Here is a 14995-nt window from a genome sequence, read left to right on the forward strand (position 1 = left end):
GGGAGGTAGTTTTTTTCTCAGTATATACACATAGAGGGGAGGTAGATTCTCCTCAGTATATACACCTAGAGGTGAGGTAGATTCTCCTCAGTATATACACCTAGAGGTGAGGTAGAGTCTCCTCAGTATATACACACATAGAGGTGAGGTAGATTCTCCTCCATATATACACATAGAGGGGAGGTAGATTCTCCTCAGTATATACACATAGAGGTGAGGCAGATTTTCCTCAGTATATACACATAGAGGTGAGGTAGATTCTCCTCAGTATATACACATAGAGGTGAGGTAGATTCTCCTCAGTATATACACATAGAGGTGAGGTAGATTCTCCTCAGTATATACACATAGAGGTGAGGTAGATTCTCCTCAGTATATACACATAGAGGTGAGGTAGATTCTCCTCAGTATATACACATAGAGGTGAGGTAGATTCTCCTCAGTATATACACATAGAGGTGAGGTAGATTCTCCTCAGTATATACACATAGAGGTGAGGTAGATTCTCCTCAGTTTATACACACAGAGGTGAGGTAGATTCTCCTCAATATATACACAGAGGTGAGGTAGATTCTTCTCAGTATATACACAGAGGTGAGGTAGATTCTTCTCAGTATATACACAGAGGTGAGGTAGATTCCTCCCAGTATATACACACATAGAGGTGAGGTAGATTCTTCTCAGTATATACATAGATGTGAGGTAGATTCTTCTCAGTATATACACATAGAGGGGAGGTAGATTCTCCTCAGTATATACACATAGAGGGAGGTAGATTCTCCTCAGTATATACACATAGAGGTGAGGTAGATTCTCCTCAGTATATACACATAGAGGTGAGGTAGATTCTTCTCAGTATATACATAGATGTGAGGTAGATTCTTCTCAGTATATACACAGGTGAGGTACTGTAGATTCTTCTTAGTATATACACATAGAGGACAGTTAGATTCTCCTCAGTATATACACATAGAGGTCAGTTAGATTCTCCTCAGTATATACACAGAGGTGAGGTTTTTTCCTCCCCCCCTTTATAAAATCGTAACTCCTTTATTTATCTATCGACGTCGCGGTATGAAGGCTTGATTTTTGCGTGACAAATTGTAGTTTTTAATGGCGCTGTTTAATGTACCATATAATGTACTGAAAAACTTTTAAAAAAATTCTAAGTGGAGTAAAATGAAAAAAACAAAAACGACATTCCGCCATCTTTCAGTGCGTCTTGTTTCTACGGCGCACAAACTTCAACAAAAACAACATGATAACTTTATTCTACGGGTCAGTACGATTACTACGATACCAAACTTGTATAGTTTTTTTTACTGTACTATTTCTTTTTTCTTTTAGACATTTAATTTTTTTAATTTTTTGCTTCATCTTCTGCGCACAATGCCTTTTTTATTTTTCCATCGACGTAGTTCAGAGAGGGCTCATTTTTTGCGGAATGACCTGTAGCTTCCGATAGTACCAATTCGGAATACATACGAGCTTTTGATCGCTTTTTATTGCGTTCTTTCTGGGAGACAGGGTTACAGAGTGCATTTCTGGCATTCTTTATTTTTTTTTCGTACAACGTTCACCTTGTGGGGTAAATGATGCGCTACTTTAATAGATTGGATTTTTATGGACACGGCAATGCCAATAATGTTTTTTTTTAATAATTTATATTTTTAATTATAGATAATGGCAAAATGGTAAACTTTTATTACTTTTTTTTTTTTTTACAATTAACAAAACTTTATTGATCTTATTTTCACTTTGGTTTTAAGCCCCGCTGGTGGACTACAACCAGTGATGCTTTGATCGCTCCTGCAGTATGACATAATACTATAGCATTACGTCATACTGCAATTTGTCAGGCAGTTTATCAAGCCACACAACGAGGATGGCTTGATATGCAGTCTGCTAAGGCAGCCCTGGGGCCTTTCAGAAGGCCTCCTGCTGCCATGACACCTGCACAATCTCATCGCGTGCGCGCGGGGGGGGGGGGGGGGGCACGCGTACGGGATCCCCGAACATCATTGGGGAGATTTAAATGCCGCTGTCAGAATTGACAGCACTATTTAAAGGGTTAATAGCCACGAATGGCCGTGTGGCCGGTTGCAGCTATTGCAAATGTACGCCCTGGAGCGGTAAGGGGTTAATACATATTTGGTGGCATTGTCCAATTATAAAACCATTCTGGGAACAGATCAAAAAACCCATACGTAACATATCAAATCATACCTTAAAGGGGTTGTCCCGCGGCAGCAAGTGGGTCTATACACTTCTGTATGGCCATATTAATGCACTTTGTAATGTACATTGTGCATTAATTATGAGCCATACAGAAGTTATAAAAAGTTTTTCACTTACCTGCTCCGCTGCTGGCGTCCTCGTCTCCATGGTTGCCGTCTAATTTTCGCCGTCTAAAATGGCCTAATGGCCAAATTAGACGCGCTTGCGCAGTCCAGGTCTTCTTCTGTTCTCAATGGGGCTCCGTGTAGCTCCGTGTAGCTCCGCCCCGTCACGTGCCGATTCCAGCCAATCAGGAGGCTGGAATCGGCAATGGACCGCACAGAAGAGCTGCGGTCCACGGAGGTAGAGGATCCCGGCGGCCATCTTCAACCGGTAAGTATTGAAGTCACCGGAGCGCGGGGATTCAGGTAAGCGCTGTGCTGTTCTTTTTTTCAGTCCCTGCATCGGGGTTGTCTCGCGCCGAACGGGGGGGGGTTGAAAAAAAAAAAAACCCGTTTCGGCGCGGGACAACCCCTTTAAGACTCTCCACAGAATATGTGATATTATCTACACCCTCTTCAACTCATAGACCCTCAAAGTCCAACCTCGTAACCTACTTAATCTCTGCTGCAGAATCCTTGATCCCTCCCATGTGGAATCTCATGTATCGCGGTTTGTTACAGATTTTTGCACTTAGAATTGCACAATGATACGTTGTGACCACTTTACATTTCCTTTGCAGGACCTTAAGAATGCTCCTGCCAAATTTCAAGTTTGTACAACATCAGGAAGTTAGAGAATTAGTGGCGAGTCAGTGAGTGAGGGCTTTGGCATGTGTTATCGGACCACACCGGTACCGATCTGATGACCACGTTGCCAGGTGCCAAATTGGTAGATATGGAAGCCCGTGATGAGAAGATTTGCTATCAATTATCTATCAATAGCATGAAATCACTCCATGTTATGACAAGACACTTCTCCAGTGAGAATCTCAATGAAATTCTACTTTATTGTGAACATTGCCAACTCTTATACAGAAAGACGAGGGCGTATCCAAATGTTGCTTGGTACAAAGATTAGTGTTACGTAGCTTACTGTTACAAAGGTGAAAATACTTATTGATCATAAGATTTATTGACATCTACCAAATAGTCTCAAAGCTCTTAATGCCCGTCTCAGACATAGAAATTACCTAAGTCAGGATATTGCTGTTGCATTAGACAATAGTTCTGCTATAGTTGTGTGTCTTCTCTGTTAACATAGCTCAGCCTTATTTAATTTGTCTGTTGGCTTCTTATCTTAAAATCCTAGTTCCTGACACTACAAAGCATAGGTTTTAGTCTTCTATTTAAGGGTCAATAGTCCAATACAAGGTAAGAAACATACACTTATTGCATTCTGAAACTTAAAGGGGTTGTCCCGCGCCGAAACGGGTTTGTTTTTTTTTCAACCCCCCCCCCCGTTCGGCGCGAGACAACCCCGATGCAGGGACTTAAAAAAAAACAGCACAGCGCTTACCTGAATCCCCGCGCTCCGGTGACTTCTTACTTACCGGTTGAAGATGGCCGCCGGGATCCTCTCCCTCCGTGGACCGCAGCTCTTCTGTGCGGTCCATTGCCGATTCCAGCCTCCTGATTGGTTGGAATCGGCACGTGACGGGGCGGAGCTACACGGAGCCCCATTGAGAAGATAAGAAGACCCGGACTGCGCAAGCGCGTCTAATTTGGCCATTAGGGCGAAAATTAGACGGCAACCATGGAGACGAGGACGCTAGCAACGGAGCAGGTAAGTGAAAAACTTTTTATAACTTCTGTATGGCTCATAATTAATGCACAATGTACATTACAAAGTGCATTATTATGGCCATACAGAAGTGTATAGACCCACTTGCTGCCGCGGGACAACCCCTTTAACACTTTATATTCCATGAGATTTCCCCCTTTTGTTCCTTATCTTGTCCCAGAACAACAGTAAATATTTGAAGTACTTCAGTCCATCCTAGTGATGTCTGCCAGCCTTCCAACACTTGACCCATGAGCTGTGAGAACAGGGAGGGTGATATCTGAGCTCCCTGCAGCGTCACAGCCCAGGTATATTGTTTGCCTATGTGTGAAAGCAAACAAATACCTACCGTCTCTTATACAGAGGGATAGAGAAATACATGGCAATGGGACTCCTGGTTTCAACCTAATCTGAACAGGTGGTACTGCTAGTCTGCCTATATCCGCTGTTCCCTCACTCCAAAGGCAGGCTGGAGACTTGTTGTAAGCATTGTTCCAGCTCCTCCTCTGACAACAAAGGTGTGCATACGGCTATAGGAGTTTCTGAAGACTGACAACATGCAGCTAGTATACAGATTTCTTTCTCTGTTAACTGACCCATGATTTTAACCAACCCATCCTCTCTGAACTCTAAGAGGTAGGGATTTACTGCAGCAAATCCGCTCCTAATAGGTTGAGAGGAGGGGTTTCACTAACCAACAATCGAGTAGTCAGAGAATAATTGGTTGTGAACTTCACTTCCATTGGCTTAGACAAAGTAGTATCTTTTGGTGTTCCATCTACTCCTACACATAAAAGACTTTGTTTACTGACGTCATTCTCTTTGACACGTCTGCTATGTATTACACTAGTGGTTGCTCCAGTGTCTACCAGAAAGGGGAGAGGACCTTCTAAACCTACAGTCAGAGACAATAGGTACTGGGCCCCTTCTGGATTTGCTAACTTGCAAAGGGCAGACGTCATCAATGAGTACAGACACCGGATTGCCTGTTTCCTAATGGTCAGAGGATGACGGTCTGGGTTTGGACTGTCCATTCTGAGCCTTAGGAGGTGCCCTACATTGTCTACATATGTGGCCCTGTTTGCCACAGTTGTAGCAAGTGATAGGTTTTCGGGATTCATTATTGTCCAGGTTTTCAAGTACCGTGGTACAGGAGCCTAGCTCCAAACTGCAGACAACTTGAAGAAGAGCCTGAGCCTCTAGAGTACGCCATTCAGGACGGGCGGCTTCTAATTTGTCTTTCAGGGTCTTTATAAGACCTCCCACAAAGGCTTGCATAGGAAGTTGGGCATGTGCAGGGACATTAGGACTGTATCCCAAGTCCCTCCACACTACCAGAATCCTAGACAAACATTTTTCTGCCGATTCTGTCTTCTCCTGCCTAACATCATGCAAGGTAATTCCTAACTCTGTCATACACTTTAAAAGCCCAGTCTTTCAGATGATGTAGGAAAATAGCCCCAGAACCTAACACTCTAGGGTCAGGTGGTGGATTAAATTCCTCCATCATCAAGGGGAAGAAGAAGCAATCAGCCTTATATCTGGCCACTTTTACTAGGTCTTTATAGCAACAGTCATAAACTCCTGCTAACTGTAGACAAGCTCTATAGGACCCCATGGGTTGTTTCTCAGGATCTGGCATTGTTAGTAACATTATCTTTCTCATTCTGTACTTACTGACACCATCATTCTCCATTCTTTCTTCTATCTTCTCTTTACCAACCAGGCGGGCACATCTGCCCCACCCTTCAGCTGCCTCCAGGAGTTTAGCATCTTTAAAACTACCTTTATATTCTATCATTGCATTTGACCACAGACTAAGGATTCCATATCTGATGTCCTGTTTCATGATAGACATCAAAGCCTTATATTCTTTAGCTATCTCTTTACCTTCCATATTCCTTACTATGTTTTTCGCCATTGTCCATTCTGACTCATCCAAGGTGGCTCTCTTAGACCATCCGTTACCCATGTTTCACTGGTAATCTATATGGGTTTTTAATAACCTTTTTCCTCCTTATATGAGGAGAGGGTAACCCCGCCTGAGGATATCAGGTCGACTATGGCAAGAGATTCTTGTCACAAATCAGACACTTTTCCTACAGACAACATACAGTACAAGTGTTCCCGCTGCGTGACCCTAAAAACTCAGGCTTCACAGTGCAGGACCCACTTAAACCATATACACAGGTGTTCCCGCTGCGTGACCCTAAAAACTCAGGCTTCACAGTGCAGGACCCACCTAAACCATATACACAGGTGTTCCCACAGCGTGACCCTAAAAACTCAGGCTTCACAGTGCAGGACCCACCATATACACAGGTGTTCCCGCTGTGTGACTCTAAAAACTCAGGCTTCACATTGCAGGACCCACCTAAACCATATACACAGGTGTTCCCGCGACGGGTCTCTAAAAACTCAGGCTTCACAGTGCAGGACCCACCTAAACCATATACACAGGTGTTCCTGCTGCGTGACCCTAAAAACTCAGGCTTCACAGTGCAGGACCCACCTAAACCATATACACAGGTGTTCCCGCTGTGTGACTCTAAAAACTCAGGCTTCACATTGCAGGACCCACCTAAACCATATACACAAGTGTTCCCGCTGCGTGACCCTAAAAACTCAGGCTTCGCATTGCAAGACCCACCTAAACCATCGGTCCCTCGTCAGGGATCCGGAACACGTTAGCAGTAGATTAGGGCACTTAGATCATAGAATAGGACAATTATTCAACCTATTGATACTATTATGGCCTTTAAACACACTGAGTTACACATTCATTCAAGCCTAGACAACGAGACAGCGTATTTGACTGGGTTCTTTGTCATAAAATAGAGTTTAAACCATAAATGAACCACTCAATATAAATGAACGCACTTACCCAACTCTGAGCAGACAGAATCACAGAGACGCAATGAGGGATAAGAATAACAGTTTCTCACCAGCCGGCTTTGTCCTGATTATGGGTCTGTGCATTCTGTCCATTTGAGAGTAAGTTGGGTCAGAGGTTCTGGTCACTCGGTCCCTGTTCCGGGCGTCAGCTGTTATCGGACCACACTGGTACCGATCTGATGATCTCGTTGCCAGGTGCCAAATTGGTAGATATGGAAGCCCAGGAGGAGAAGATTTGCTAGCAATTATCTATCAATAGCATGAAATCACTCCATGTTATGACAAGACACTTCTCCATGAGAACTCAATCAATTCTACTTTATTATCAACATTGCCAACTCTTATACAGAAAGACGAGGGCATATCCAAATGTTGCTTGGTACAAAGATTAGTGTTACATAGTTTACTGTTACAAAGGTAAAAATACGTATTGATCAAAACACTTATTGACATCTACCAAATAGTCTCAAAGCTCTTAATGCCCGTCTCAGACATAGAAATTACCTAAGTCAGGATATTGCTGTTGCATTAGAAAATATTTCTGCTATCGCTGTGTGTCTTCTCTGTTAACATAGCTCAGCCTTATTTAATTTGTCTGTTGACTTCTTATCTTAAAATCCTAGTTCCCGGCACTACAAAGCATAGGTTTTAGTCTTCTATTTAAGGGTCATTAGTCCAATACAAGGTAAGAAACATACACTTATTGCATTCTGAAACTTAACACTTTATATTCCATGACAGCATGTATATATATATACCCCTGGGCTTCTCTCTCCGTGCCCACATGTATGATGCAGCATCTAGCGGTGTCTGCGGGCAGGAACAATATTATACTTTCCAACTTCATTGTGGATTTGGAGCTTAGACAAACGGTGCTATGATGACCACTATAGGGGTCTAGTAAGGGATGAATGCAGGTCTACTCTTCGGGGGAATATCCAGTCATAGGTCCTCGTGATGGAGATGAACCCTATAAGAGGCATGAATGCAGGTCTACTCTTCGGGGGAATATCCAGTCATAGGTCATCGTGATGGAGATGAACCCTATAGGAGGCATGAATGCAGGTCTACTCTTCGGGGAAATGTCCAGTCATAGGTCCTCGTGATGGAGATGAACCCTATAGGAGCAGACAGGCCGCTCGATGTGTTTCTCCGTTTCAGCATTTTCAGTGGCATTGAGCGCCAACGTCCTGTGCCGGGCCAGCAGACATTCACTTTATAAGGTCATGTAATGCTGGAGAGATGGCATATTTGGGAGGAAGGAATGAAGTAGAACGACGTCTGCTGCTTCCATTACTTCCCATCCACTGTAAAAGGTTTAATGATAAAGCGGTAATCTGCCAGCAGGACCCTCCAACGCCCTGAACGCCAGAACTCGTAAGACCCATAAAAGTGTAATTAGGGCTATTTTATCAACATCCCCAGCCAAAGAAAACCCCAGATGCAAGTTTTTGTTAAGTTAGCACGTCAAATGGAAATAATTAGGAACTTAAACGTGTTTTTCTTACAATAGAGAAAATACATAAGAAGCAGACAAGCAGAATTACCAGGACTTGGATGTCCAAACCTACTGAGGAACGAGGGAAATCTAATAATGACTGGCCAACCAAAGTACTACAGGGGACCAGGGGGCCCAAGCATTTATGCTTCCTGAGGCAAAGCATGAAATTGCCCCCCCCACACAAAAAACCTCACTCATATTACAGGCATACGGAGCGCCAATACACAAGATACCCAACACATATTCGAACCATAGAGACTTGTCTGAAGTGACAGAGTAGCGCTACCAATAGTAAGTGCCCCCCTTAATGTCAACGTCCCCCAGTAGTAATAGTGACTCCCCCTTTATAGCACCAGTAGTATTAGGGACCCCTCCAATAGTGGTCCCAAGAGTAATAGTAATATAGTATGCTAAGCTGAGAAAAGACAAATGTCCATCCAGTTCAGCCTGTTTTACACCCCCCCCCCCACCTTTTTCTTGTTGATCCAGAGGAAGGCAAAAAACAGTGGGCAGAAGCCAACCCTCATTCTGGGGTGAAAAAATCCTTCCTGACTCCATAAAGGTCAGAGTAATCCCTGGATCAACATTTGAGATAACCAACCCCGCTGGTCACCTAATGTCTATATCCTGTGATATCCTTCCACTCTAGAGAGCCATCTAGTCCCTCCTAAACTCCTCTATGGATTTTGCCATCACCACGTCCTCGGGCAGAGTTCCACAGACTCACTGCTCTTACAGTAAAGAACCCCCTTCTGTGTTGGTGATGAAACCTGCTTTCTTCTAGACGTAGCGGATGCCCTCTCGTTACCGTCGCAGTCCTGGGTATAAACAGGTCATGAGAGAGATCCTTGTATTGTTCCCAGTCCGTTTATTAATTTATTTGCCCTTCTTTAGACCCACACAAGCACTGCAACAGATTTCCTGAGCACCGGTGACCAGAACTGTACACAGTATTCCATGTGACGCCTGACAAGTGCCTTATATAGTGGGAGGATAATGTTCTTGTTCCTCGCCCCTATACCTCTTTTAATGCACCCCAAGACTTTATGGTTCAAAAGAGTTTTATTGAGCTGCCTTGAATACGCAATGAATATAATAACATGTTGAAGTGTCAACAAATAAACAGGGTTGAAATACAAAGTCAGGCCACCTGCACACGAGCGTTCCGGATTCCGCTAGCGGATTTTCACGCGCGTATGGTACCTAAATGTGCTTGCGGATAGGTGCGGATGCGTGAAAAATCACGCGCGGATATACGCGGATGTGTTGCGGAAAAAAACGCGCAGAAAAATCCGGAAGACACCATTATTGTAAACCCAACCCCTAGAGAACTGCCCATTCCCTGGAAAACAGCTTAAAAACCAACACCCAGACTCCGTTTTGTCCCTCTTGCTTGTGCGAGCACCGTTAAATTATTCTGGCAACATGCTTTCACCCGGTGAGCAGATGTCTTTGTGGGCATGGTTGATCCATGTAACTTTTTTCGGACGTACTATAAAAATACTATATAAGTGTGGTAACGTAGTAATCGTACTGACCCATAGAATAAAAATATCGGGTCGTTTTTGTTGCACTTTGCGCGCTGCAGAAACAGGACGCACCGAAAGATGGTGGAAAGCCTTTTTTTTTCTCTCCGATTACAATTTTTAAAGGTTTTTCAGTAAATTACTGTATATGGTACAATAAATAGTGCCATTGAAAAATACAACTCGTCCCGCAAAAAAATAACAAGCCCTTATACAGCGACGCCGATGGATAAATAAAGGAACTACGATTTTTTAGGGAGTAGGGGGAAAAAAAGGAAAAAAAGCAAAAAAGCTCCGTCACTAAGGGGTTAAAAGTGGGGATGGAAAAAAGCACAATAAAAACAAAAGTAAAACTGCTTGGCCACTAAGGGGTTAAAATGAAAAAAAAAGTACATTTGACGCAATAGCGAATAATACTCACGCAAGTTCTTCTGTTCTGCTTCTACTGCGTTCGTCCACGCATCCCCATAAACCTGCGCGGACAGTAGACGCCAGGATTGTTCCTTTCTGTTCTTGTCGAGGTATTCTGGGGAGTTACTGTCCCATAGGCTGGGGAAGTCCTGCATGATTGCCACAAGTTTCCCCATGTCGATCATTATGGCTTGTGGCAGGCTGGTGTCTGCTGGCTGCTCTCTGGTAGATGAGGGGACTGAAAGGACAGATCTGCAGTTGAAATTTGCCTGTGAAGCTCTGTGCTGTGTGTTGGGACGCCTCCTACCATGCCTACTTCCTGTAGTCATAGCAACCAGTGACTCCATCCGCAGCTGCTTGAAATTCTGCTCGTGTGCAGGCACCCTCAATGTCTTCATTCTGCACAGTGCGGTTTCTTGTCTTGAGGCAGTACGTTTTATTTATTTAACAGTTCTAAACAGCTCCAAAATTCCTATGTTTGTTGCTACTATGCTTATCAACCAGTTAGATAGCCAGTTGAATCAAGAAACATAAAGGAAAAAACCTGGAGCGAAAATTCAAAGTAATGTGGAGATAAGAGGGAAGAGAAGAGAGCAGGGGTAAAGGGGATAGTTAAAACGGGGAGTGGGAGTAGGAGTTGGAGGAGGAGGGGAGAGGAGGGGGGAGTCCGGTCTGTGTATTAGGAAAATGATTATGTGTTGTTTATGGTATCATGGAAATGGTTACATACTGTTCGTAGTTGTGAGTGTGGGTGTGGTGGTGGTTGTCATCGGGAGGGATCCACTCTCCAACCACCCATTTAGGTCCGAGGAATACCCGATTTGGTTCCAAGCCATCCAGATGGCACAACATTTCTCATGTTTCAGTTCATCTCTGGCGCAGAGCTCTTCCATATATTTTAGGTGGTCTAGAGCTTCCAGCCACATCAGTCTAGAGGGGGGTGTTGTAGACTTCCATAGTCTGGGAATTATCTGACACATGGCTAGTATGAAAAATCTGAGCAGGGAGCTCTTAGAACGTGCCAGAGAACCTGGAAATATGGACAACAGTGCTATTTCTGGTGTGAACTGGATCCGGGTTCTGCACACCGAGGAGTTGAGAGTGTTGATCTCCTGCCAGAGGGGGTGGATCAGAGGGCAGGACCACCAAAGGTGGATAAATGACCCTCTTCCCGAGAGGCACCTCCAGCATGTATCCGGATACTGGGGGTAAATCCTGGCTAGCTTAACTGGGGTCTGGTACCATCTTGTTAGAATTTTGTAATTTAGTTCCTGTATTTTGCTCGAGACTGTCATTTTGTGGGACAAGATGTATGCTTTTTTCCATGACTCCTCTGAGGGCACCTTGTCCAGCTCACGCGCCCAGTTCCTCTCCAGGTCCCCATTGCAGTTACGTGTGTCCTGCTCCATTAACATCCGGTACAATGTTGATATTTTGTGTTCTGGAGAGGGCGAAACGCACAACCTTTCGAAAGAGGTGACGGGACTATTCAGTTGTTGAATGTCACCCAGAGACCTAATGTAGTGACATAATTGTAGGTACTGAAACCATGCTCCGGGAGGGGGCCTCCGATCCCCAAGTAACTCACTGAGCGGTTTAAGTCCGTCAGCTGTAATCAAATCCTGCACCTTGAGAGTTGTGCTAGAGATACTATTCGTCAGAGGGGAGCCCTTAAGGAAAGTGGGGATGTCCGGATTTCCTACCAGGGGGGTGAGTGGGCCATGTCTGGTAATCAATCCTGCTTTAGTCGCTGAGTCTAACCAGGCTGACACCATATCCTCTATGAATGGTGATAACCCCATGTCCCTATGTTTACCTCTGCCTGGTAACCAGATGAGGCCTGAGCCTTTGAAGGGAATTAGGTTTTGTTCCGTTTCTGCCCACGACCTCTGTGGCTTGTTCTGAAGCAAGTCAAGGATTAGTTTAGTTAGTGATGCTCTATGGTATAGGGAAATATTTGGTATGCCCATACCTCCATGTTCTCTAGGAGCAGTGAGGGTCTTCCAATTGCGCCTGGGCCTATTGCTCCCCCAAATAAAGCTCATTATTGATCTCCTGACTCGCAATAAGAATGACCCAGGTAGTTTGATGGGTACCGTTTGGAGGATGTATAAAAATCTTGGCAGGGCATTCATTTTTATTGTGCTGATCCTGCCGAACCAGGACAGAGGGAATGCTTTCCATCTGTCGAAGTCCGCCTCCAATTTGGTTAAAAGTGATTTTGTAGTTTTTCGAAAAGAGTTGACCTAGATCTGTTGTGATTAACACCCCTAGATATTTGATCTCCTCTGATTTCCATATGAAAGGGAGGGATGGTTTCAGGGCTGTGACCTCTGAGTCTGTTAAAGTGACATTCAGGATTACCGATTTACTTAGGTTCGCTTTAAAGTTGGATAGACGCCCTAATCGTTTAAATTCTTCTAAGACAATGGGGAGGGCTATTCTGGGGTTCGTGACGTATAATAGTAAGTCATCCGCGTATAGGGCTGTTTTGTTCTCGTTATCTCCTAATTTGACCCCGCGAATATCGGTATTCGCTCGAAGAGCGTTTGCTAGGGTTTCCATGACTAATATGTACAAGGAGGGAGACGGGACAACCCTGACGTGTGCCGTTGTGGATTTGAATTGGGTTTGAGAGCTGGCCGTTGACTCGGACCCTCGCTAAGGGGTTTTTATATAATGCCAGTATCCAGTTCCTGAATCTGGGGCCGAAGCCCACGTGTCCCAAAACTGCCTCCAGGAACCCCCAATTCACCCTATCAAACGCTTTTTCCGCATCCACCGAGAGGAGACACAGGAGATCTCCGTTTTTACGTGCTCGGGATATGAGGGCCAGCATTCTTATTGTATTGTCCCCTGCCTCCCTCCCCGGGACAAAGCCGACCTGGTCCCTGTGGATCAATGATGGGATGTGGGTCTGTAGGCGTGTGGCTAGAATTTTAGAGAAAATTTTTGTATCTACGTTTAAGAGAGAAATTGGCCTGTAACTACCACACGCTGATGGATCTTTGCCTGGTTTAGGAATAACCGTAATCACTGCTTGTAGTGCTTGGGCTGGGAAGGGACAGGAATTGGAGATAGAGTTAAAGGTGTGGAGTAACAGGGGGGCCAGATGTTCCTCTAGGAGCTTAAAGAAACTGGGTGTGTAACCGTCAGGTCCCGGGCTCTTCCCTATTTTGAGGGATTTAATTGCTTCCTTCACCTCCTGTAGCGTAACGTCACCCTCTAGGGAATTCTGGTCTGAGTCCGGGATCGGGGTGGGAGCAAAACTAGCCAAGTAAGAGTCCCTGTCTCGTGTAGTTTCCTCTTTGTACTTCTCATATCTGTCCGGTAGGTTATATAGATCATGATAGTACTTGTGGAAACTGTTTATTATTTTTGAGTTGGTGTGTACCAGTCCCTGTTTTTGAGTCTGAATGGCAAAAACATAAGTCTGCGGGGTCTTTGGATTCAGCGCTCTGGCTAGTCCCCTGCCACACTTGTTTCCGTATTCATAGAATCCACCCCTGGCCCTGTCTCTTTGGTTTAGTGAGGCTTGGTCTAATATTTGTAGAATTTTATTCCGGACTGCAGAAATTTCTGACGCCCTGGTGTCTGAGGTCAGGGTTTTGCTTGCTTGTTCGAGCTGTTCTAAGTGGGTGATGAGTCCCCCCAAAGTACTAGTTCTCTCTCTCTCTTCAGGCGTGCCCCATGAGAAATAAAGATCCCCCTCAGCACACATTTAAGAGCTTCCCACTTCGTGGGCGCCGGGGTCGAGTCCAGAGCGTGATCTATATTGAAATTTTCAATTGCCTGTTGGACCGCCTGTAAGCAAGCGGCATCGTTCAGTAGGTTGTCGTTTAAACGCCAACTCGTGTTTGATCTGTCACCCTGGGCCCCTCTCAAAGACCCCCATACCGGATCATGGTCAGACCATATGAAGGGACCTATTGAGCTTAAGGGCGTACGATCTAGGAGTTTGTGTGATATAAATAAATAATCTAAGCGGTAATAGCAGCTATGGGATCAAGATTTTATTTGCCTTTGTAGCAGCTTACTGGCATTGGTTGCTCCATTTAAGTCTACAGTCCACTAGTACCCTCAGGTCTTTTTCCATCTCACTTTTCCCTAGCAGTACTCCATTTAGTGTATATTGGTGACATCTGTTTCTCCTGCCCATGTGCAGAACCTTACATTTATCGATGTTGAACTTCATTTGCCATTTTTCTGCCCAAGCCCCCGGCTTATCTCGGTCCTTTTGTAGCCGCACATTGTCCCCCGTTGCATTGATTATATTGTATAATTTTGTATGATCTTCAAATATTGATATTTTACTGTGCAGCCCCTCTATCAGGTCGTTGATAAATATATTTAACAGAATGGGGCCTAATACTGAACCCTGTGGCCCCCCAGTAGCAATGGTGGCCCAATCAGAGTATGAACCATTTATTACCACCCTCTGCTTTCTATCTCTGAGCCAGTTCTTTACCCAGATACACACGTTTTCACCCAGTCCGAGCTGCCTCATTTTATATATCAGTCTATTATTTGGCATGGTGTCAAATGCTTTAGAGAAGTCCAGATATACGAGATCAATAGACTCTCCCAGGTCCAGCCTAGAGCTTACTTCATCGTAGAAGCTGATCAGATTGGTCTGACATGATCGACCCTTCATGAACCCGTG

This window comes from Eleutherodactylus coqui, chromosome 7 (assembly GCF_035609145.1).
Source record: "Eleutherodactylus coqui strain aEleCoq1 chromosome 7, aEleCoq1.hap1, whole genome shotgun sequence".
Taxonomy (NCBI): domain Eukaryota; kingdom Metazoa; phylum Chordata; class Amphibia; order Anura; family Eleutherodactylidae; genus Eleutherodactylus; species Eleutherodactylus coqui.